The sequence below is a fragment of the Vulpes vulpes genome, chromosome 8, assembly GCF_048418805.1.
Source record: "Vulpes vulpes isolate BD-2025 chromosome 8, VulVul3, whole genome shotgun sequence".
NCBI classification, from domain to species: domain Eukaryota; kingdom Metazoa; phylum Chordata; class Mammalia; order Carnivora; family Canidae; genus Vulpes; species Vulpes vulpes.
The window spans coordinates 15,138,620-15,164,418 of NC_132787.1; the positions used below are offsets into that span (position 1 = coordinate 15,138,620).

Below are 25,799 nucleotides of genomic sequence, written 5' to 3' on the forward strand. Positions count from 1 at the left end.
GCAGTAATAACAAACACAAAAGAAATAATTGATAGTAACACAATAATAGCAGCAGGTTTTAACATCTACTTGCATGAATGTATAGATCATTTAAACAGAAAATCAACCAGGAAACAATGGCTTTGAATGACACTTGGACCACATGGTTCTGACAGATATAGTTAAAACATTCCATCCTAAAACAAAGGAATAACATTCTTTTCAAGTGCACATGGAACATTCTCCAGAATAGATCACATGTTAGGCCACAAAACAAGTCACAAATTAAAATATTGAAGTCATACAATGCATCTTCCTGACCACAACACTATGAAACTAGAAACCAATCACAATAAAAAGTCAGAAAAGACAAAAATACATGGAGATTAAACAACATGCTACTATATGATGAATGAGTCAACCAAGAAATCAAAGAGGAAAACAAAAAATACATGGAGACAAATGAAAATAGAAACACAATGGTCCAAAAATCTTTGAGATATTACAAAAGCTGTTCTAAGAGGTAAGTTTGTAACAATACAGGCCTACTTCAGGAAGCAAAAAAACCTCCCCAAACCTCCCAAAACCCTCAAATAAACAACCTAACCTTATACTTAAAGAAGAAAAAGAAGGACAAAAAGCCCCAAACCAGTAGAAGGAAGTAAATAATAAATGTTAGTGCAGAAATAAAGGAAATAGAAACAAAAACAAAAACAAAAACGTTAGAATAGATCAATGAAACAAGGAGCTGGTTCTTTGAAAAGATCAAGAAAATTGATAAACCTTTAGGCAGACTCATCAAAAAGTAAAAATAAAAAAGAGAGGACCCATATAAACAAAATTAGAAATGAAAGAGGAGAAATAACAATAGACACCACAGAAATACAAAAGATTATAAGCAAATTTTATGAAAACTTATATGCCAGCAATTGGACCACCTAGACAAAATGGATATATTCCTAGAAAAATATAATATCCCTGAGGAGAAAATAGAAAAAAATAGAAAATTTGAGTAGACCAATAACCAGCAATGAAATTGAATCTGTAATCAAAAAACTCCCAGACCACACAGCTCACAGGTGAATTCTACCAAACATTTAAAGAAGAATTAACATTTAGTCTTCTCAAACTTTCCCAAAAAATAAAAGAGGAAGAGAGGTTCCCTAATTAATTCTATGAGGCATGCATTACTCTCATACCAAAACCAGATAAAGACACCACAAAAAAGGACTACGGGCCAGTATCTCTGATGAACATAGATGTAAAAATCCTCAAAAAAATATTAGCAAACTGAATCCAACAATATGTTAAAAATTTCATTCTCAAAAAAATTTCATTCTCCAAGATCAAGTGTGATTTATTTCAGGGATGCAATAGTCACAAATCAATCAATATGATATATCACATCAACAAGAGAAAGGACAAAAACTAAGTGATCATCCAGCAGATGCAGAAAAAACATTTAACAAAGTATAACATCCATTCATGATAAAAATTCTCAACAAAATAGGTTTAGAGGGAATATACCTTAACATAATAAAGGCCATATATGAGAAACCCACAACTAGTATCATACTTAATGGTGAAAAACTGAAAGCTTTTCCCCTAAAATTAGAAACAAACAAAAAAAATATCCACTCTCACTGCTTTTATTCAATACAGCACTGGAAGTCCTAGCCACAGCAGTCAGACAAGATAAAGAAAAAGCATCCAAATCTGTTATGAAGAAGCAAAACTTTCACTATTAGAAGATGACATGATACTATATAAAGAAAAATCTAAAGACTTCACCAAAATCTACTAGAACTGATAAATACATTCAATAAGGTCACAGGATACAAAGTCAATATACAGAAATATGTTGCAATTCTATACACTAATAATGAAGAAGCAGAAATAAAAATTAAGAAAGCAGTCCCATTTACAATTACACAAAATAATAAAATATCTAGAAATAAATTTATCCAAGGAGATAAAAGACTTATATTCCAAAAACTATAAAACATTGCTGAAAGGAATCAAAGATGACACAAACAAATGGAAAGATATCCATGTTCATGGATAGAAAGAACAAATGTTACAATGCCCCTACTACCCAAAACAATTCTCAAATTTAATGCAATCTCTTTCAAAATACCAAAGGCATTTTTCACAGAACTGGAATAAATAAGGCTAAAATTTGTATGGAACCCCAAAAGACTCTGAATAGCCAAAGTGATTTGAAAAAGAACAAAACAGGAGGTATCATAATCTCAGATTTCAAGATATACGACAAAGCTGTAGTAATAAAAACAGAACGATACTGGCATAAAAATAGGCACATGGATAAATGGAACAGAATAGAACATTCAGAAATAAACCTACAATTATATGGTCAATTAATCTTTGACAAAGGAGGCAAGAACATGCAATAGGAGAAAGATAGTCTCTTCAACAAATGGTGCTGGGAAAACTGGACAACTACGTGCAAAAGAATGAAAATAGACCATGTATATCACATACAAAAATAAGCTCAAAATGGATTAAATACCTAAATATGAGACCTGAATCTATAAAAATCATAGAAGAGAGAACAGATAGTAATTTCTTTGATGTTGGCTATAGCATCATTTTCCTAGATATGTCTGTTGAGCCAAGGGTAACAAAAGCAAAAGATAAATTATTGGGGCAACATCAAAATAAAAAGCTTCTGGATAGGAAAAGAGTGGATCAACAAGACTACTTAACCCCACATCCAAAAACCAAATAATCCAATTAAAAAAATGGACAGAAGACATGACCAGACATTTCTCCAAATACATACAGATGGTCAATAGATACATGGAAAGATGCTCAACATCACCCATCATCAGGGAAATACAAAAGAAAACCACAATGAGATATCACCTCATACCTGTCAGAATGGCTAAAATAAAAAACAGTAGAAATAGCAAGTGTTGGTGAGTATGTGGACAAAAAGGAACGCTTGTGTGTTGTTGGTGACAATGTATACTGGTGCAGCCACTGTGGAAAACAGTATGGAGGTTCCTTGAAAAATTAGAAAGGAATTCCTGAATGTTCTAGTAATTCCACTACTGGGTATTTACTCAAAGTATATACTAATTCAAAAGGATATATGTACCCCGATATTTATTGTAGATTCATTTACGATAGCCAAATTATGGAAGCAACCCAAGTGTCCATCACTAGATAAATGGATAAAGAAGAGATGTGTATATATATATATATATATATATATATATATATATATATATATATAATGATATTACTCAGCCATAAAAAAAGAATGAAATCTTGCTATTTGCAACAACACAGATGGATCTGGAGGGTATAATGCTAAATGAAACAAGTCTGTCAGAGAAAGACAAATACTATATGATTTCACTCTTATGTGAAATTCAAGAAACAAAATAAAGAAACAAGGAGAAACCAAAAAACAAACAAAAACAAAAACAAAAAAAAAACCCCAGACTCTTAAGAATAGAAAACAAACATGGCTATACCAGAGGGAAGGTGGGTTGGGGATGGATGAAACAGGTGAAGGGGATTAAGATTACATTTATCTTGATGAGCACTGAGTAATGTATAGAATTGTTGAATCACTGTATTGTGCACCTGATACTAATATAATACTGCATGTTAATTGTACTGAAATTAAAATATAAAAAAGAAAGCCATTAAAAAAAGATATGATATCAATTTCCAGAGCATAAATTTTTTTTTCCAGAGCATAAATTTGAAAAATAACACTTTTTAATCATCTAATGAGGCCAACTTAGCTGTGACATCAAAACCTGACAATGACACTAGAAGAAGGATAATTATAGGCAAATTTTACCAAAATCAGAGGAAAAAATTCCTAAACAATATATGAACAAATTGAATCCATGTATATGTAAAAACGATAATACCTGTTGAGTAAGCTGAGTTTGTTTCAGTATTGAAGATTTGGTTTAAAAAATATTTTTTGAATAAATGATCATGGTGGCAAATTACTCAGGACTCATTCTTTCATTATGCATGTATTAAATAAAGTTGTACATGTTTCAATAAATACGTGTAGGAATTTAAGTACTACTTATCACTTTGCATTTTGTAAATAATAGAATTTTTTCTCTCTGTTCTGTATAGTAATGGTGGAAAAATTAAAAAATGGAAAGAGATTACACAATGAGACTCGCACATTTGTGGCCACTTGTTTTAGTCAATGGTTGTCTGCAGAGCATTGAGAAATGAGTAAGTTTTTAACACATCATTCTAGAATATTCAAATATCCATGAAAGGTAAATATATTTTGACCATTCAACCATAATAAAAAAATCAGTTCCAAGTAGATCAAATGTTAAAGGCAAAACAATAAAGCTTCTAGAGTATAAAAATAGAACACTCCTCTCTTTTTCTTTTCCTGTCTGAGGTGCTTGCAGAGCCATGGGCTTTGGTGCAGACATGGCCAAGTCCAAGAACCACACCACACACATCCAGTCACAAAAATGGCACAGAAATGGCATCAAGAAATCCTGGTCACAAAGATAGGAATCTCTTAAGGGGGTAGACCCCAAGTTCCTGAGGAACATGTGCTTTGCCAAGAAGCACAACAAAAAGGGCCTGAAGAAGAAGCAGGCCAACAATGCCAAGGCCATGACTCCAGGTGCCGAGGCTATTATCCCTTGTCAATCCCAAAGAGCTTAGGCCCAAGATCCCAAAGGGAGGCAGCCACAAACTCAATCGACTTGCCTACATCGCTCACCCCAAGCTCAGGAAATATGCTCGTGCCCACATTGCCAAAGGTCTCAGGTCTGCCGGCCAAAGGCCAAGGCCAAGGCTCAAACCAAGGCCCAGGCTGCAGTTGCGACCCTGGCTCCAGCTCCTGCTCCTACTCCTGTAGTGCAGGTCCCAAAGGTGCCAGGCCCCCACAAAGGCTCCAGTGTAGAGGTTTCTGCCTGCCAGTGTGAGGACAGAAGACTGGTTTGACCCCTGACCCTCTGTCTGCATGGGTCTGGTGTTCTCCTGTGCTATTTGTACAAATAAACCTGTGGCAGGATCTGTCAAAAAGAACACCTTTATCATTTTAGTAGGAACAGATACTCTGAAAAGAAGCCCTAATGAATTTTATGTATATTTTATCACATACTTAAAAAAATCCGTTATATCAAATAGGATCCCTAAGGAGCAAGCAAAAAAAAAAAAAAAAAAAAAAAGAAAGAAAGAAAGAAAGAAAGAAAGAAAGAAAGAAAGAAAAAAAAGAAGTCCTAATGTGCTAAAATGATAAAATACATTGAAATTGAAATTATGAATTAGTGTTCATCTTATTCACCAGTAACATTGTGAAAAGACTAGCCATAGAATGAGAGGAACTGTTTAAAATGTTTATTACTCACAAAAAGTTTGCTTTGTAGAATATATAAAAACTTTTTTACAAGTAAATAAACAAAATTAAGAAGACCATCAACCTAATAAAAAAATGAGCATGCAATTTTACAGACCTTTCACCAAAGAGAAATTGGAATGACCAATAAATGTATGAAAAGTGTTTGTTCTCATTGGGAATCAGGAGAATGTATATTAAAGCTGCATGAGAGACCTCTGACTACCCACAAGAAAGCTGAAAACAGGTGTTGGTAAGTATATAAACAAAGAGAATTCTTGTGCACTGCTGTTATCCACTATCAATGTGTGCAAACACATTGAAAAAGAGTTTTTCAGTTCCTAAAATTGAATATATATATACTTTATCACAAAGAAGTTGCAAAGTTGTATAAAGAAGTCATACACCAAAAAAATGTGTAAACCCAGGCACTAAGAGATATGTATAAAATTGTACAAGGCTGCATTATTCATAATAGTTCAAAGCTGGAAACAAATCAGGTGTCCATGAATAAAATGATACATTCACAAAATGCAATAATACCTTTCAGTGAAGTGAATTATTACCAGTGGTAGTATAGATAAAACTCAGAAATAAAAGGTTAAGTAGAAGATGCCAGACATAAAATGAGGCAATTTCCAGAAATGAAATAAAGGAAATCAGACTCTACATCTAACCAGGATATGTTTCAAGCATCGAAGATACAGAAACACAATCTTGAACATGCATGAACTGAAGGGGTATTTTACCTGTGAGCCCTTACTACATACCTAGTAGAGGAGGTACTTCACTTGACAGACAGACTGCTAGGGAACTGGCGAAAGAACTGATGCACTTAATATACTTAATCGTAGAACTAAAAAGTTGTGTTAAGAGTGGAAGAATAGAAATGAATATTACATGTCTGAAAAATAATAAAGTGATCAAACTGATTTGTCACATGTGTAGATTAGTGTGTCTACAAGTTATACAAATAGGATATTGAACAGTCCCATCACAAGGATCCCTTGTGCTGTCCTTTTGTGGCCAGCTATCTTTCTCCCTCCCTCCACTCTGGCAACCACTAACTGGATATTTTTTAAAGCAATAATTAGAAAAAAATTATCACCTTAAAGACATTTGTCCACTTTTTTTTTAGTACAGTTAGAGAAGCTGATACTAAAACCCACACATAGGGACACCTGGGTGGCTCAGTGGTTGAGCCTCTGCCTTTGGCTCAGGGCGTGATCCTGGAGTTCAGGGATAGAGTCCCACATCGGGCTCCCTGCATGGGGATTTTAAGATTTTGTTTATTTATTAAAGAAATAAAAATTATTAAAATTTTAAGATTTTGTTTATTTATTCATGAGACACACACAGAGAGAGAGAGAGAGAGAGGCAGAGACACAGTCAGAGGCAGAAGCAGGCTCCATGCAGGGAGCCTGATGTGGGACTCTATCCCTGGACTCCAGGATCACACCCTGAGCCAAAGGCAGACACTCAACTGCTGAGCCACCGTGGCTGCCCAAATAAATAAAATCTTAAAAAAAATAAAACCCACACATAAAAGTAAATATGCAGGAATAGCTAGGAATCTCTGAAAATTAAAATAAATGAGAGGGAACAGTCCTGCCAGATATGGAAGTAGACTATAAGGTATTTATGCTTAAAAATGTTTGGTATTCATATAAGGAAAGAGACATAGTCTAATGAAATAAGATAGCCTATAATATGGAAATTGAGTACATATTAAGACTAGCATTGCAAATCACTAGGGTAAAAATGAGCATTTAAATACGTGATACTTGGATAACTATATGGCCATTTGTAAAATAGAAAAAAAAATCAGATAGATAAACTTCACGCCATATATAAGAATAAACTCCAGATCAAAAAGTGATATAAACCAGAATAAAAAGGCTGAAATTTTATAAGAGGGGCTGGGGTAAAGATAGGTGTGAAAAAGGTTAACAAGAGTTCAAAATCGATATTAGTAAAAAGTTTATTAAATTGAACTACATTGAAAAATAAATGCTTCTGCATGGCAAAAACACTGCCATAAGCCAAGCTGAAAAACAACTGACACACTGGAAGTAAATAAGCGCAACATATAAAAGAGATAGAGAAATATTAAAACTAATATAAAATAACTTATTTTAAAAAATATTTTATTTATTCATTCACGAGAGACACACACACACAGAGAGAGAGAGAGAGAGAGAGAGAGAGACAGACAGAGATAGAGACAGAGACATAGGCAGACAGAGAAGCAGGCTTCATGCAGGGAGCCCAATGTGGGACTTGATTCTGGGACTCCAGGATCACGCCCTGGACAGAAGGCAGGGGTTCAACCACTGAGCCACCCAGGTGTCCTAAAAGAACTCTTAAAACTTGAGGAGAAAAAAAAGATCAGAAACCTGAGAGAGAAATGGGACAAAGGAAAAAAAAATCATGGAAAATAATGATATAAAATGATATAAAAAGGGCCTTAAACATGTAGATGGTGTTCAAGTTCAGGTTTAGTGCAAATTAAAGAACACTAAGATCCATTTCTCAACTATCACAGTGCCGAAAATTCAAGACCAGCAGGCAATATACTCTATTCCACAAGGCTTAGGATAGTGGGACTCCCATAAGTTGCTGGTAGGAATGTAATTTGGTGCAACCCTTAAGGAAGGAAATTTGACTTTATGTGATAAAACTGTATTTGGATTTGTCTTTGATCCAGCAATTACTCTTTCAGAAACTTAGTGTGTCTAGATTAATGGCATATGGGAGTTCTTTGTTTATATTCTTCTGTATCAAAATAAGCCTTAACAAAACTATGCTATGGTATTAACAATCAAAATAGTATGTTTGGGGAGGAATGTTTGGGAGGGTGGGTAAGGAGATTCTGTAGTACTGACAGTATTCTATTCCTTAATTTGGGTGGCCAGGAATTCATTTTGCTACAATTCATTGGAGTGAATATTTATGTGTTGCACACTTTTCCATAAATATGATATATTTGAATTAAGAAGTTAGATTATATTCTAGTTGTAAGCCTTTTACTGAATAGAAAGAGCTATATTAACATTATATTATGTGAAAAATACTAAATTGTGTACCATTAATGATCATCATTTTGGTTTTTACCAGTTTAGAGTTATTAAGAATAATGTTTACATGGATTTTCTAAAAAGCTCTCTCCAGGGATGTATTCTTGTAAGAGGACTAAGTCATAGGATGCACACATGTCTGACTTTATATAATGATGCCAACTGTTGTCCTGAGTGTTCTTACCAACTTACTCTTCTGGCAATGGTTTTGTAGCAATTTCTCTTGATTCATAATCTCTTCACCAAAAGTATTAACAAACATCTTAATTTGTGGAGGAGGAGTACTTGGAAATTGCCTCATTTCCCACGTACTCACCAATGTAATAAAAAATGTGTTTGTGCCAGATATATACATATTTTTAAACTAGAAGTGCCAGAGAACATGGTTTATGTTACTGGTAGAAAGTTAAAACCAGTAGTTTTTAGATTTTACTATCAATCAGTTCTGGATTTGCCCTCCTTTTCGCCTCTTGTCCAAAGTATGTATGTTCTAAGAGACTCTTGGGGCAGCAGCTGTGGATAGGGTGTCTGTTCCATGGCAGTCCTTTGTATTTGTGTTGGTATCTGTTGAGGTTGACAATCCCATCTGGTCCTTGGGCAAAGTTCTCTCTCTTTGTTGACATCCACTAGGTGTCCATATGCCCGCCGGTCTCTGGCTGCTTGTTCTACACTGCAGCAGCTCTCTAATCATCGAGAAACCTCTTCAAAGTCTACAGATCTTTTCACCTCACTTTCATAACATTTTCAAGAGCATGGAAAAATTACATTGTTTTCCCATATCATGTCAAGGGTGATATGGGAGAAAACTTGATGAGGCTATCCTTGACTCCCTATACAGCCATCCCCAGCGGGATGGAAACTTCTTCAAGGCTCCTACTCCCCATGGTCTCAGACAAAAAGTCCAGCAAAAAGTATTCTCTTCTCAGATGTGCACACACTTCTGGAGATGATACCATGGCCTCTCTGTCAGGACTGGGGCACAGAGATTCCCTAGATCATACCAGCATCTTACTCTCTCTACATTACCAACCTTTCCCTCCACTTAGAGAATGCTGTCTAGGTGGAGGTGAGACAAAATACGTTCTTCCAAATATTTCCTATCTTGCCCTACGCTTAAATATCAAGGGGACTGTGGTATCTTGTTTTCTGGTTCTGCTGTGAAAAATTGTCCAAGGCCATGGCTACTTCTAATCTAATGGTTCTAAGTGAGTGGTAGTTCTGGGATAGCCACAGTGAGTGGTGATTTATGGAAGTAAACAGAGCATTTTATGCAATAAATACACAAAATACATTATTGCTTTGTGCAACATCTTGCTATTTAAGCAAAGTACAGATGCATGTAGAATATGTAGCTGTGTTGAGCCTGTTAGCCTCAATACCTGGGCTAAGTTTCTTCAAAGTTTGTGACAAAAAAGGTGCTGCTCCTTTTCATAGGGCAGCTGCTCTCTGACTATACTCTTTCTCCTCCATGAGGAACAGGTCCTGAAAGCCACCTATGACCATAGCAGACATAGCACTGAATGTTCTATAAGTAACTTTCTTCCTTTCCTCCCTCATGTAGGAAGAATTTTGCCACCAAAAAGTAGAATGAAAAAGCAGAGCTGATGCTGAGAAGCAGGCCAAAGTATGGGTTTTCTCCTCCTCCTTTGATACTCTGGAGTGTTTCCTTAACAGATTCCTCAGCTCCTAGGCAAAAATCCTATTTGAGTACACAGTTTGAGTACTGTGAAATGCTAATGTTGAGGTTTCTGGTCTTAGGCTTCTTCTCAGAAGAGATTCCTATAGGAGGGTGCCCCCCTCAAGTCCCTTTTGTGAAGACATTGGTCATTTCTGTAGAGAAAGCTTATAGGTTCTTAAGACCCCGTTTTGACTCCACTGCGATTCTACGTGTTTGGGGAAGTCCAATTTCCAAAGGGGAGTTTTGACTTATTTGGAAACAACTTGGTTATTCTATGAGTAGGAACTTTTTCTTTTGGGGAAGTAAAGTTAGTAAACTTAAAGATCATTTACAGTTTAATTTGAGTTCATATTTTGCATGTAATTATAAATAAAACATTGCCTTTGAGAAGTTAATGATTCCCTAACAGATTTCTCAGCTTAAGATTTCATTAAGATTTAGTTAGATGAGATTCCTACCAAAATGAAAACTATAAATATGTTGTCCAAGCATTCATTAATACATGTTTTTTTGTTTGTTTTCAGCACCATACAAGACCTTGAGAAAATAAAGTGAATCAATCCTGTGTGGTGGATTCATGGAGCATTATTTGGCTGTTAGAATGCTCAACAAAAAAGATGGAATCAAAATAATAAAAAGAAGAAGGAGAATAAGTAACAGCAATTATGAACCATAAATATTGATGATAAATGGTGAACGTTCGAAAGCACTAGATTTTTTTCCAGATTATTTCAGGCCTGTAAACATCATTCAATAAGTATCTAACAACATTATGCTAAAGTATGATTCTAGTTTTAAGAAACAGAAGGAAAATGAGAAGATATTCAGAAATTTTTGCCTACTTTTGATGTTGTTATGCAAAGGGTCTCTTTCTCCTTTGTGCTATTCTTTTTTTATGTCATTGGGAATGCAAAAAGAACTAAATTTGTAGTACATTCCAAGTTTTTCAGAGATAAGGAAATTCCCTGTCTTGTTTCTATAGAGCTCTAGCTAGTTATGATATTATTGGGATTAGGAACTCCATCCAACAATGAAGACAGAATTGAAAATATGATTCTAAAGTCAGTCTTCTAGGAAATTTAATGCATACAAAAATACCATAGAGTTAGAAAAACAATAGAAGCAAGTTTTCAAACCTTTCCTACTGCCTTCATAGGAGTAATTTGTAAAGAAAATACTTTCCCAATTGGCCATGATCTATACTTTTGAAAATATATTAAGGCAAACCTCTGTCATTGACCTTTTAGAGTTAAGGAAAGATTCAATTATGTCTATGAACTGAAACCATTGTAGAGTCAAAGGAAGTCAGGAAATAGTTTCATAATTATGTACAGTAAAAGGAAGTGAAGAGGATTAATTGGGGTTAAAGTGCAAGATAAGATGTTCTCCGATGCTGTTTTTCCAGTTGCCTCATTGTGATTTTTTTATGACCTTCAGTGGCTCCAAAACAATAATTTTGAGAATTCTGCTAAAGATGTAATTCAGATGTAGTTCAGAGTATTCAGCCTCTGATCATTTAAATGTGCTTTACAAAATAGATATAACTGACACACACAAAAATGTATATATTTTATAATTTGTATAATGACGAGACTATTACAGATAATAAAGGCAATACTCTTGTATTTACTATGTTTAAAAATCAGAATATAAGTATTTTCATCTAGCTTGTGGTCAAAATAAAAATCTTTTTGTCAACCCTGGATAAGGGATATTTTATCGGCTCACCTAATTTCCTTTCTTCCTGTGACCGTGTTATAGCTGCATTCCTTCCATACACTCTACTGTTAACACGGCAAATGGTCTCATTCTCTTTTCCCTCACACTGAAGCCTGGTAAAATATAATTATTATTGTTAATTAAGAAGAATAACGTGATTTTATTTGGAATATGGAAATAAATTCATAACGTTTTTTTATCATAAGGCTAATTTAAATTTGATTCAGTTCAAACCGGGTAATTCCCCCAACACAAAGGCACCCAGAAAAAATCTGGATTCCTGGAATTGGTCTAATTCATATTTCCATTAAGTCGAGTAGACTTGATTGAAGAGCTATGGTTGGCATTGTGACCCGAATGACAAAGCTGTGGTGAATTTGGAAATACCTCACAGGATCCATCCTTCCTCATTCCATTATTTTTTCTTCTTTTAGTTAGAAAACCCAAAGCTATTTTATATACATTCACCAAACGATGCTTGGATGTTGAAACTACCAATCAGCTCGGCAGTCAGATAAGTCCTCAGAATAGTGATGAACTATAGATTTCACTTTGAATTAAAAAGCATATGCTTGGAAATGGAAGAGAAAATGGTTTTTGTTTCCCTCTTTTGTGAAGCAAACATGAGCATATCCAAAACTGATACAAAACTGATTTTTCTAGTTTCTGGTCACTTTTGAGATCCGTACTTTTATTTTATTTTTTATTTATTTATTTATTTATTATTATTTTTTTTATTTTATGATAGTCACAGAGAGAGAGAGAGAGAGAGAGAGAAAGAGGCAGAGACACAGGCAGAGGGAGAAGCAGGCTCCATGCACCGGGAGCCCGACGTGGGATTCGATCCCGGGTCCCCAGGATCGCGCCCTGGGCCAAAGGCAGGCGCTAAACTGCTGCGCCACCCAGGGATCCCAGAGATCCGTACTTTTATTTTAACATAGGATAAAGAATGTGTTGGTTTGTGGGTGTTTTTCTTAATCCAAACACTTTATAAAAGAAATGACCATTGTTTACTCCTTAGGAACAGGTAAACCAAGTTTTATACCAGAAAGCCAATGTGACTAACAGTGAAGTGGTTTGCCAGGTCCAGAAGTAGCAACTTTATTAGGTAACCTCTAAACACTTTTTTTCTTTCACTATTTTAAATTACTCTTTCATTACTTATATATAATTGCTTTTATGTTCAGGTGACATACTTCTTTTGAAGTATAATTTGCATTCAGTAAAGTTCACTCCTTTAAAAAAGTCTATAGTTGGATGAAATTTTTAACATCTTTACTGAGGCATAATTGACATATAATAAACAGCATGTGTTTAAAGTGTTCAAACTGATAAGTTTTGGCATGAATATATCATTGAAATCATCACCAAATTCAAGATAATGAACATATTCATCATTTTGAAAAGCTTACTCATGACTTTTTGGCATCTCTCGCTTGTCCCTGTGTGCTCCTACCCTTCCTGTCTCCAGGAAACCATTGCTCTGTATCCTGTTATAATTGGCACTTTCTAGAATTTTACATAAATGGAATCACACGTTATGTGATTTTTTTGTTTGCTCTGGTTTCTTTTAGTCAGAATAAGTATTTTGAAATTAATCCATATTGTTGCAGTTATCAATTGTTCTTTCTTTTAATTGCTAAGTGACACTCTGTTGTATGGATATTCTAAGGTCTGTTCACTGGTTGACCAACATGAACATTTTTTATAGAGCTGCCGTGAACATTCACACTTGAGTCTTTTTATGGAAATATGATTTCATTTTTCTTGGTTAAATATACCTAGAAGTGAGACTCCTCTACCTCCTCACCAATGCTTGGCATGGTCAGCCTTTTTAATTTTAGCCATTCTATTAAAGATATGATGTTCTCATTTTGTTATAATTTGAATTTTCCTATTGGCTAAGATATTGAGCATTCTTTTATGTGTTCACTTGCTGTCTATGTATCTTCTTTGATGATATATCTACTCACATCTTTAACCATTTTTATATTGGGTTGTTTTCTTATCATTGAATTTTGAGAGTTCTCTATATATTTCAGATACAAGTTATTTATCAGATATAGGAATTACAAATTTCTTCTGGTCTGTAATTTGTCTTTTCTTTCTCCTAATAGTGTCTATCAGAGAACAGAAGTCTTTAAATTTCAGTAAAGTTGAATTCATGAATTACTTTTTTTATGGACAGGTTTAATTTTGTCCTCTTAACGTGATCACCCTCTTTTTTTATATTAACACACTTCATATCAGTTACAATAGCCTAGGTTATGCCATAAAAAGAAACAATCTCCCAAGGATCAGGAGCTTATTAAGTAAAGATTCATTTCTTGATGATCTTACATGTTGAACATGAGTCAGCAGAAACCTGGGTTCATAGCAATTATGCAAGGATCCAGGGCAATGAAGATTGCATCTCAAAATGCAGTGGGGAGAAAATATGAAGAATTGAGTGGACCTTTGTCATTCATGAATGACTCATGTCACTTCATCTCACTTTGGATTAGGAAAGAAAGTCATAGAGAATTTCCACTCAGGCAGTTAGAAGGCTTTTACTCTCTAATTCCTAAGTCAATAACTAGGCTTCAGAATTTACCCTAAAAAGCAACAGAATACTAAGACTGGGCAGACCTCAGCAGAGGAGTCTTTTTCAACATTCCTCTCACAGGTAAACGTAGAGGACAATGGATAAGGTCCAATAGGAGGCAAAACTATGGCTGCAAGAAAAAGAGACCACAGGACTGGCTTCAGTGCCATATTTCCTTACATCATCTCTGTCCAATTGCACGGAAGGGATTTTATTAAGGATATTCTGTGGGGTTTGTTACCACTAATTGCTGCAGATATCAGGGGTAGATAAATTGATATTTTTATAATTGGTTATAGCAAGACCATCTGGGTCTCAAGGAAAGGAAACTATCTTCCAAATATCCTGGATATGCTTCTGGAAGCTATAATGGAATATGGCTTTTTTCTCATTGGAGATAAGACTGGGTTGGCTTTCTTTTTGTGTTTTTTTAATATAAGAAAAGAACCTTTGTGGAATTATGTGAATGGAAAAAGAGTGGGCAACTAATGGGAGGAATGTAGTTATAGATTCCTGTTTTTATCTTCCCACTCTGTTTTGGCAACAGCCTACAACTTGATTTGTGGAAACCGTCCTTCCTCACTGCAAATTTAACTCCTTGGTAATGGAAGATGGTTTGTGCATTTAAATATTCTGCATTCTCCTTTCCACAATGACTGGCCCAAAAATAAACCTATGAAGCATAGAATTCACTCAGACACCTGTGGAACTTTCAGTCAGGTGTTGGGAAAGAGATATTTTCTTTCCCTTAGGACTGATAAATTTGGTGGTTCCATTATCCTGTTTTCTGTGGCTCCACTTACTTTGTTCAAACTGCCTGGGGGAAGCCCACATATTGTGGTAAAGAATGAAGGAAACACCCAGGCAAAAACAGACTTAAGAAACTTCAGGAGGGAATGAGGAAAGGAAGCTGGAAGAGAGGAAGAGAAAGATCTGATGATATTATTTGAGTTCATAGAGTCTTGAGTCACCTTATATCTTGAATTTCCTATTATTTGTTATAAAAGATGCCATCGTCTCCCACCTCTCCCAAATTGTATTTATTCTAGTTTCCATACTTTGTCACTGAGAGAGACTTGTCTACTAACATACTAAGGTTGTCACAAGAATAATAAAAGGCAAGGTATATATATATATACATATGTAACTGCCCAACTTTCTTCTCAATAGAAAATAAGGAGAAAGGAAGAAACAAGGAGAAAGGAAGGTCATTGTTTTGTATCTTGTGAATTTATTTTTGTTTTGAGTTGGGTAATTGTAAAATGACCCATGTAGCCATTTTTAGAGTTTGGCAGAATTACTCCCTAAGACATCTGGGAAATCTTCCCTGTTCTGTATTCATACATTGCATAGGCTGTGCAGATGCAGTCTGTAGGCTATATAATCTTAAAGAGTCTCAATGTGCTCTTTATGCCCGAATGTACCACATCTACAATCAAATTATTTATTCAATAATAAGTCCTTGGCCCTGACTGCACATGTTAGAACACAGACTTTAATTTCCAAATGTGTTAAAGCACTGGAAAATAAAAAAACAAATAAACAAAAGGCAGAAAAAGACAGTGGCTAGTGACAACAACCTCAGTCTACTGTCACATTCCCATAAAAATACAAAGACAACCCAAGATTACTGTTTCTAGATCATGAGTTCTTCATTCAACCTATTCATTTACTATTCAGCATCTGATTTATACCTTGCCCTATGTAGAAAGTAAAGGTCCTTTTTCTCAACAAGCTTTCAAACTTCAACCCAGAGACAGGAGATACCTTTCTCTGATGAACTATCACTTAATCTCAGGATTAGGGTTTTCCTGACTTGCTTTGAAAAGAGAGAAAGATCTGTGAAATGTGACTTCAACTTTAATAAAATTTGTTACTATCTTTATCCACTATTAATGATTAATATCAATATATAGTCATAATCTTGTGGTGGTATAATTTGGATGAGGATTACTGTCAAATGTCATATTTACTCAAGTAAGACAGAGGAGAATCTATGCACTTATCTGTGAATAGGGATACATTCAGTTTTTCATTTAAGCAAGCAGTTATTTCAAGAACTTACTTAAAGACATCAAGAGCTTTGGGGTGAAAAAAAAAAGAGCTTTGGGGTGTCTGGGTGGCTCAGTTGGTTAAGCTCCGACTCCTAATTTCATTCAGGTCATGACCTCATGCTCAGTGGAGAGTCTGCTGGAGATTCCCTTTCTTTCTTCCTCCTTCTGCCCCTTCCCCTGCTCACATACTCTCTCTCCTAAATAAATAAATAAATAAATAAATAAATAAATAAATAAATAAATAAATGATATCAGAAGATACAAAGTAGCCCCATGATGAAAAATGCTGTGGTTTACTCTGTTTTAGGTTTGCTTTTTGAATGGCTAGAATTGGATCTCCAAGATTTGGCTAAACCTAAAATTCCATGACAGTTTGGCCCCTGGGTGGTTTAGGGGGTTAAGTGTCTACCTTCAGATCAGGCCATGATCTCAGGGTCCTGGGTCTGAGTCCCATATCGGGCTCCCTGCTCAGTAAGGAGTCTGCTCCTTCTCTCCCTCAATCCCTCCCAACTGATCAAGCTCTTTCTCTCTCTCACTCTCTCTCTAAATAAAAAATATAAAATCTTTAAAAAAAATTCATGACAATTCAATACCTTACTTTTACTGAATCAAATAATTTAGCATTCAGATTTATGTACACTGCAAATAAGTAGATGATCATTACTTACAAAACATTTTTATTAAAGGAATAAAGTAGCATTTATGAAACTATAATTGTTCAGAAAATAATTTTGCATTTTTTCATATTTCTGGACTCAGCTCTTTCTCTCTTTCTCTCTCTCTCTATATATATATATACATACATATAGTATAGGCAAACATATACTTCAAGGTGTTAAAATTTGATGTTGAAAACAGAAGCGTTTGCTCATCAAAGGCAAATACATTTTGAGAGAGAAAGATAAAAATTAATTATGGTATAAAATTTCCTTTACTGTGGTTACTGATGTGCATTCAAGAGCACATTTATATTAGACAAAATAAATGGTTTATATCAACTTTCTTCACGTTCAAGCACTCTATAAACGATGTTTTCCTTTATGAGAGTATATTTTAATACAACCCTAATAATATTATTTCTGTTACATATAAGATATGATTACTTACTCTCAAGAAGGCATAGAAGAATCTGGCTCATGCAATTTGGAGACTGAGTTCTCTAAGTTCTGGCACTTGCTATCTACTTTGAGTGTCTGAGAGGAGATAAATCTTTCTATTGCATCAAACCCATGAGAAAGAAGTTAGGAAATCATTTAGTCAAATTTCAAGTCTTTCAGGGTAAACAAGGTCACTTGGCCTCTAGTAGCTACGTATGTGTATTTGACTCTTGCTTCAGCTTGTTTCCCAACAGCCACAGAAGAAAAGTGCCCAGAGCCTTTTATTGTATGGGAAAAAACTAGGAGATATTTTTCTCATCCTTTTCTTTCTACCTTGGTGTAAGGGTCGCAACCTGCCTAGGGCCTGTTCTTTAGGAAAAAGGTGGGGGGGGGGAGAGAGAGAGAGAGAGAGAGAGAGAGAGAGAGAGAAAGAGAGAGAGAATGTCTTCTCTTTTCATTCTTTTCATGGAGAATGGCAAGATGCCAGGAAATGGAACTGAGCTTAGAAGGGTGGAAAGAGGCTGCTTTAAGTGTGGAATTGGGCAAGAGAGTCCAGCTTATGTATACTGGTAGAAACCTCCAGGAATTAGATTTAGAAATATAAATATTTATTCCATTTAGCTTTTAAAAAATTTTAGTTACAACCCTTTATTATTTTAACCCATGGTTTAAAATGGTAACAATACTTTGACATATTTTTGAGTATGAAAATCTTTAATACTTTAAAATATATTGGAATTATTTCTCTTCTTCCTCTTGCTCTTTTTTCACCCTCTGATTTCCCCCTCTTCCCTTCACTTGCTTTCCTTCCCCTTATCTTTCCTTTCTAAATAATTCATTCTTAAAATCATTACGGGAGACAGCGCACAGCAGATGTTTGTAGGGGTTGAAGAGGGAGGAGAATCAAGGTTGCTCAGAACACGATGTCTGAGCCCAAGCACAATGAGGAAGACCGGCTTAGGATAGACCCTCGTACAAGGTATCAAAGACTTAGAGAGGCAAGAAAAGTCCAAGCAGGGTGAATAGGATGTCTGCATATGAAGGCTGCTTAGAATAAAGTATCAGGGACCAAATATATTGAGGATTATGTTCATAAATAGAGTGTTAGAATGCCAGCTGATTGAAAAGGTAGTAAAACAAGAGTTTCCCTAATGGGATGATGTGGTGTCACTGTGACAAGTACGGCCTAGAAAGGTATGTTGAGCCCACATGGAGAGAGGAGAGTATGGTTAGGGGAACTCAGTATGAGGCATCAGAACTCCATGCAGAGGGACAGCCTGTTAAAGTCTATGTGGGTTCATAAGGGCATATCCTCAAAGAAGCAGTTTTCATGCAGTGTCAGAGACTAACCACGGTAAGTAGGACATCTGCAAAGACTGGAATGGGGTGGTGGAGTCTAGGCAGGGTGAGGAGAGCATCTACACACGGGGGTAACCAAGCACAGAATGTCAGACTCCAAATATGGTGAGGAAAGGGTCTGCACTTGAGTGTAAAGACACAGGTGTTGAAACCTAAGTGCGGTGAGGAGGACATCTGCATGGAGGACAAGGTGATAATGAAGATGGAAGATTGGTTACCTACAAGGGAACTGGTTGAATAAGTACTGCAAAGAACATATAAACCAGGGTTCTCACTGTCAGAAAAAGGAATTTAAATCTGAAATAGAAGAAAAATAGAGTGAACCCTTTAGTGATGGATTGTAATGGCAGGAATCATTATAAATTAATGGTTTTCACCAATACTAATGACAATAAAAATCACTATGGAATGTAAATGTATCTGTGAAAATATACATTCATAGATGTGTGCATACATATATTTCCTAGCTTTGTCTACATAAAAGGCTTGAGAGTAATGACACCTAACAAATAGCAATGTGCATATCTAATACTCAGATGTGGGTTACCATATGGAATTCTTTCATAAAAGGAAGCAAGACTTCTTAAATAATGGCCAATTCTAGGACTGAGGAAGAGAAGTACAAGATGAACCAGGAATATCTGTCAGAAAGCAAATATGCTAAAGAATTAATGCTTTATATCAAAAGAAAAGATAAGCTAGCTGGAATGGGCTCCTTCTACCCACAAAAGATAACTTTAGCATCAAAATATATAATGATAGTAATGCATTATGACTCATGAAATAAAATAGGAAACCAGATACCCATATATTTATGAATTAATAAAAGAAGAAAGGGGAGTTTGATGAAGAATAGGATTTTAACTTAACTTCAAAGTTGTTGCCCCCAATAAACTTAATAATTTTAAAGAGAAAAAAGAGTGATTTTAAGTGGAGAAGCATGGTGGACACCATTGTATTCAAATGACCAAACTGAACATCACCATTAATGGAGCAGAATTAAAATCATATGCACCTGATAGAATGCAATGAGAAGAGCACAGCATCAGTTCTGTGATATTCCTGACAAAGATGAGTATCTTATGTCTAATAACTATAGTAAATATCTTGGCAACTTTCTTGCAAATAGTTTAGAAAAAAATATTCTTCATACTTGTATTTTTTTTCTGTAAGAATGTGATTATTTCAAAACACGAAAGTTAAAAATAAATTTTACAATTAAATTTAAATGATATCAAATGGGCTAATGGAAGGATTTCTTGAGGTGTAGCACCAAGTTTGGAACTAGTACTTATGGCTGAATGGAAAAGATATCTTCAAAGGCAGAAGATTCAGTTTATTCCAAAGTCATTTTGGAGGGTAAGAGTAAGAAGGTTTTTTTTTTTTTTTTTAATCCCCTCTGTGGCATATTCATCCATGGCAATCATATACTTACCGTGGCATAATTGTAAAACTGATTTTTTTAATTTAAATTCACTTAGCCAACATATAGTACATCATTAGTTTCAGATATAGTTTTCAATAATTCATCAGTTGCATATAACACCCAGTGCTCATCACACTGAAGTTTTTAATTAGACACGGGTTTGTGTTTCCCTATACCATATGCTAGATGTTTCATGTTGGACAAACCTTTCTAAATGTAAATTTTCTCACCTGTAAAATGTGAATGGTAATTTCTGTATCACAATACTGTAATTAGGTAATTAGAGGGACAACCATAAGGTACATGAGACAGTGGTTGGCAAAAAAAAAAAAAAAAAGGAAGGAAGGAAGGAAGGAAGGAAGGAAGGAAGGAAGGATGGAAGGAAGGAAGGAAGGAGAAAACAATGTATTGGAATCCCACATGATGAGTATTCGGTTACTATGAAAAATATGTTAACCAAAAAAAAAAAAAAAAAGAAAATTATGTTAACTATTGGAATATAGAAACATTTTAAATAAATGAAAATTTATATTCATAACATTTTATTTTAATATAAACTCTATTATACTATTTACCAAATTTACCAATTGGAAAATTTGGCACATTTACTGTCTCATTCTTTCTATAATGTCTATAGACACATACATACAGAGAGTGTGTATTTATTCATTTACTTTCTGGACATTGTGCCCCAATAACCCTAAATAATTCAGATTGTATTTCCTGAGGTGCCCCAATAACCCTAAATAATTCAGATTGTATTTCCTGAGGGAAAGGGACTTTAGTGTAATTTCAAATTTAGGAAATTTAAAATGATACAGTATATTCTTAATCCACATTCCATAATCAAATTTCACCTATTACTTATGACTATTTTTTCTCATGCATTGCATTTAGATGCCATATTTCTTTAGTTTCATTTAATTAGAAAGTTTCTCTGCCTTTGCTTTATCTTTTTTAACCTTAGTATTTTGAAGACTATAGTTCAATTGTTTTTGTAGAACTCCTGTCAATTTGAATTTGTTTCATGATTCCACATGACTAAATTCAGATTATACACTTTGGGGAAAAATATAAATAAAAGTAACATATGTCCTTCTCAGGCCATCACATTAAATGACACATGCTTCTTTCAGTTAGTCTCAATATTCATGATATTAATTTTGATTACTTGGTTGAGGGGTGTACACTTGGTCTCTCCAAACTAAAGTAACTGCTTTCCTGTCTTTAATTAATATCTAGTGGAGAGGGCACCGCGGGTGACTCAGCGGTTTAGCGCCGCCTTCAGTCCAGGGCATGATCCTGTAGACCCAGGATCGAGTCCCACGTCGGGCTCCCTGCATGGAGCCTGTTTCTCCCTCTGCCTGTGTCTCTGCCTCTCTCTCTCTGTCTCTCATGAATAAATAAAAAAATCTTAAATATATATATATTTAAGATGTTAACATAATTTTCATAGTAACTGAATACTCATCATGTGGGATTCCAATACATTGTTTTCTCCTTCCTTCCTTCTATTTTTTTTTTTTTTGCCTATATATTTAGTGGGGAAATACATTGAGACTATATACATATAATATCCCTCATCAAAATTTCAACCTACTACTTTTAGGATCCATTGATGATTTTCTAACTCCACCAATAATTCTATGTTTATAAGTTTTCATTCTATTTTATAGCTTCCCATCTGTCCCCTTTACTTATGATCCACTTGACCCACAGAATCTTATTTCATTCAGTATATTACAATTATTATTATATATTTTAATATTCTAGTAAAAATTCCTTCAAATTCCTTCAAAGTTCCTCTGTTCTTTTGCAGTGGCCCCACCAACACTTAAGCACATCCTATATTTCTGCTGTAAGATGTTCTAAGCTCATCTTATACTTTTCCTACCACAACCCTAGAGTCGGCTATTTCTCTGCAGAGACCTGGCTCCTCTTATTATAAACTGTTTTTTAGAAATCACGATCTGGCCTCTAAGTGATTTCATTACTACTGGGTACAAAATATTTTTTTAAGAATTCACACCTGTGAAAGGAAGGCTCCTGTGTAAGTTTGAATAAAAGGAGAAGTCCAGTTGTGATGCCTTGCCTCAGGCAATGATGCCAATCAACACAGAGAGGACCTCTGGAACAAATACTGTCTGTGAAAATTGTCCCCATCAGATCAAGAAGATTAGCCTTCAGATACTCACCTCCATCAGTCACTGTTTTTGGTCTACTTGGACAAAGGAGTGACTTCAAGCAAGGTGGCTCTCTGCAGCTAGGCTGGCTGCTGGTAACATCCATCATTTCTGGGTAGCTAATTTTTTTCTTAAAGGGGTATCTAGGTAGTGTATCTGCAGTCTGTCAGACCTCTTTCTATGTTCCTATCTTCTCTGATAATGAGAAACTTGGCTCTTATTAATCCCATTGTTTTTGCATTTGCTCAAGCCCAGACAGCACAGAAAATAGTTACCAGGTTGTTAATTCCAAACTGTTAATCACCGCAAAATGAAAAGCTATTACCTGAAGTTCGGTATTGTTTATAGTTCTTTTTTGAGGTATCAAGTTTCAATTCAGTAAAATGCACTAATCTTAAGTGCACATCGAATGACTTCGACAAATGCACGCACCCATGTGCCCTGTCCTCATAGAGGCATATAGAATATTTTCATCATTTTCCAGAAATTTTCCTCTGGCTCTGCTCTCATAAGGAGCAACACATTTAATGATTTTTTTTCAACCACTGTTTAGTATTTTCTTTTATATCACCTCATATAAATGCAGTCATCCAATATGAATTATTATTATTATTATTATTATTATTATTTTGAATATGAATTATTCTGTGTATGGCGTCTACTCAGTATTCTCCTTTCCTCTCTTCATTTGAATTAATCAAATTTTTCATATTTTATTTTAATTCTTCTACTGGTACTTTAGCTGTATTCTTTGCCTTATTTTTTGAATGGTTGCTCTATAGATTGCAATATATATCTATCTTTAACTTATCAGAGTCTGTAGATTTGCTATTGTATTATTACACATCAAATGTAAGGATCGAATATAAGAATTTGGTGGTTATATTGTTCCATTTATCTCATCCTCTATTATTTGTGCTATTATTTTCATGTATATTATAGCTACATATATTATAACATCCAGAATAGAGCATTATAGTATTTTATTTAGACCAATTATAGATCTTTTAAATAAACTAATGGGAGAAAATTGGTATCTTCTTCACTCAGGCATCCAGAGGAAGGAATGGCCATTATTTAGGTCACGACTTTCTTGTGACAGAGGAAGGAGAACAAGAGGATTGGTGGCTTCTTAGACTGGCAAAGGTCAATTTATGCTTTCATTTTATTGCTAAATAAATTGGGTGGAAAAGTATAATCCTCCCACAGGAAGACACTGCAAGTGTCATACTAGTGAGTGGAAATATGTAAACTTCCAAGAAGGAAGATTAAATAGGATGCAAAATCAAGAAAGGAAATCAAGATGGGCATTAGGTGGAACAGGATTTTGACCATGTATGTTTAAGGTGTCTATCCAATATCCAGATGCATATTAAATTGATTATTGCTTGTTCTATATTATACAATTTGACAAAGTTATATAGAGACTGGCTCTATAACTTAGAGATAAAACCTGCATTTTGCAGTCTAGCCTTCACATAATGTTCTTTTTTTCAATTTAATTTTATTTTGAAAAATGTATTTTAAAGAGAGTGTGAGCAAGGGAAGTGGCGGAGGGAGAAGGAGATGGGCAGACGCCTTACTGACTGGGGAGCCTAACAATGGGCTCCTTTCCACAACCCTGAGATCACCACCTGAGCCTAAATCAAGAGTTGGATATTGATCCAACTGAGCCACCTGGGTGCCCCGACCTTCACAAAATGTTCAAAGACAAATCCTAATTCAGATTATTTGGACTTTCTCTAAAGGGAATCATTTGATTTCCAGATTCTGAATAACAAATATTTAAAACAATAAATATCAAATTAGTTATTAAATTAATACAATATGGCCTCTTTCAGACATGATGCAAGGCATCATTGTGGATATACGAAAAGATATTGCCATCATTATTTGGGCCTGAATATTTATATTCCCTTCATTATTGTGCCACTAGTGAACCTATCAATTCTCTGATCTTTCTCAGAGGCTCTCAGTCTCTTATGATTACAACATGATCTAAATGGCCCCAATAGTTCATCATTAAAACCACCCTCATTACCAACACCTCTACGTCTTTTATTCCCATAGCTACCTATCCAGCTTCCTCAATACCAAGTAAACATAGATGTACTTTCTCTAACTGAGCCCTTCTAGATGGTGAATTCTAGGGGGAAAATGAGGCATAACTTTTCCAACTAGTTCTGTTATGAACTTGTGTTCTTCACAAGACTAGAGAAAATACAGATATTTTTTTTAAATTCCAATTTTCCTTGTAGGCATTCTTAGTCCCTTATCTATGGGAAAACACAGTCATTGTTCAAGCAGCATGTTGTTTAGATCATTTAGCTTTCCCAAAAATATCTTTGGAATAATGCCATCTGCTTGTTTGGTCATCAAACATACAGGTGACTTGTAAATGAAAAAGAAAATCTGCCTATACGTTAAGTCACAAATATATTACTTTCTGACTCATAAAAAGCCTGGAAGTCTGTTTTTAGAACATGAAAGCACACATTATTCTATATATTCAGATTTTCACCCCTAGACTAAGCTGGACTGTTAGAAACCTGAACATTTATAAATATATTCCATTCCACAATCTTACTCATTGTTTTTATTGGCTTTTGACAAAGTGTCCTTAGCTCTCATAGTTTTATGAAACTCAGAATAGTATATTTTTTAAGGATACATTTGAGGATATAGTCATCATTCCACTTTGGATCCCTATATATAAGCTTACATAAGAAATATCCATCAGAATGAAATGCTATGAGTTGTTGTCCCTGAGAAATGTGTGTGTATTCTGCTCATGAACAATGAAATCATGAAAATGACCATTATAACTTTTTAATTTAGATCATCAGGAGCTCATAGTCATATTTTCAAATATAATAGAGCAATTATATAAACTGTTTCATGATTTTGGTTTTTTAAAATTTCTTTAGATAAAGTTCATCTTTTTGTACAAATCTTTTTTTTTTAAGATTTTATTTATTTATTCATGAGAGACAGAGAGACAGAGAGAGAGAGAGAGAGAGAGAGAGATACAGACACAGATAGAGGGAGAAGCAGGCTCCATGCAGGGAGCCTGATGTGGGACTCGATCCTAGGACTCCAGGAATCACGCCCTCAGCTGAAGGTGGCACTAAATCACTGAGCCACCCAGGCTGCCCTTTTTGTACAAATCTTTTTTTTTTCTTTTTGTACAAATCTTTTTTTTTAAGATTTTATTTATTTATTCATGAGAGTCAGAGAGAGAGAGAGAGAGAGAGATACAGACACAGATAGAGGGAGAA

At 34.9% G+C, this 25,799-nt stretch overlaps 2 long non-coding RNA genes and 1 pseudogene across 3 annotated transcripts in view; 2 read left to right on the forward strand and 1 right to left on the reverse strand.

Moving 5' to 3' along the window:
• Nucleotides 1–11,811, forward strand: part of LOC140599892 (uncharacterized) — a 93,287-nt gene extending 81,476 nt beyond the window's left edge. The window contains exon 3 of the long non-coding RNA XR_012002906.1: nucleotides 10,624–11,811. This is a non-coding gene — a long non-coding RNA (uncharacterized lncRNA). The remainder of the gene's footprint in view (nucleotides 1–10,623) is intronic.
• The window catches only part of LOC140599891 (uncharacterized), a 378,363-nt gene that overhangs the window by 66,950 nt on the left and 285,614 nt on the right, over nucleotides 1–25,799 (reverse strand). Inside the window, exons 1-2 of one of the 2 annotated variants that reach the window (XR_012002903.1) lie at nucleotides 17,564–17,616; nucleotides 16,468–16,653 (exon numbers count right to left, since the gene is read on the reverse strand). The exons of the other annotated variant lie outside the window; for it this stretch is intronic. This is a non-coding gene — a long non-coding RNA (uncharacterized lncRNA). Of the gene's footprint in view, nucleotides 1–16,467; nucleotides 16,654–17,563; nucleotides 17,617–25,799 lie in introns of those variants that run through there. 2 annotated transcript variants of the gene reach the window in all.
• LOC140600047 (large ribosomal subunit protein eL29 pseudogene) lies at nucleotides 4,426–4,909 on the forward strand (annotated as a pseudogene).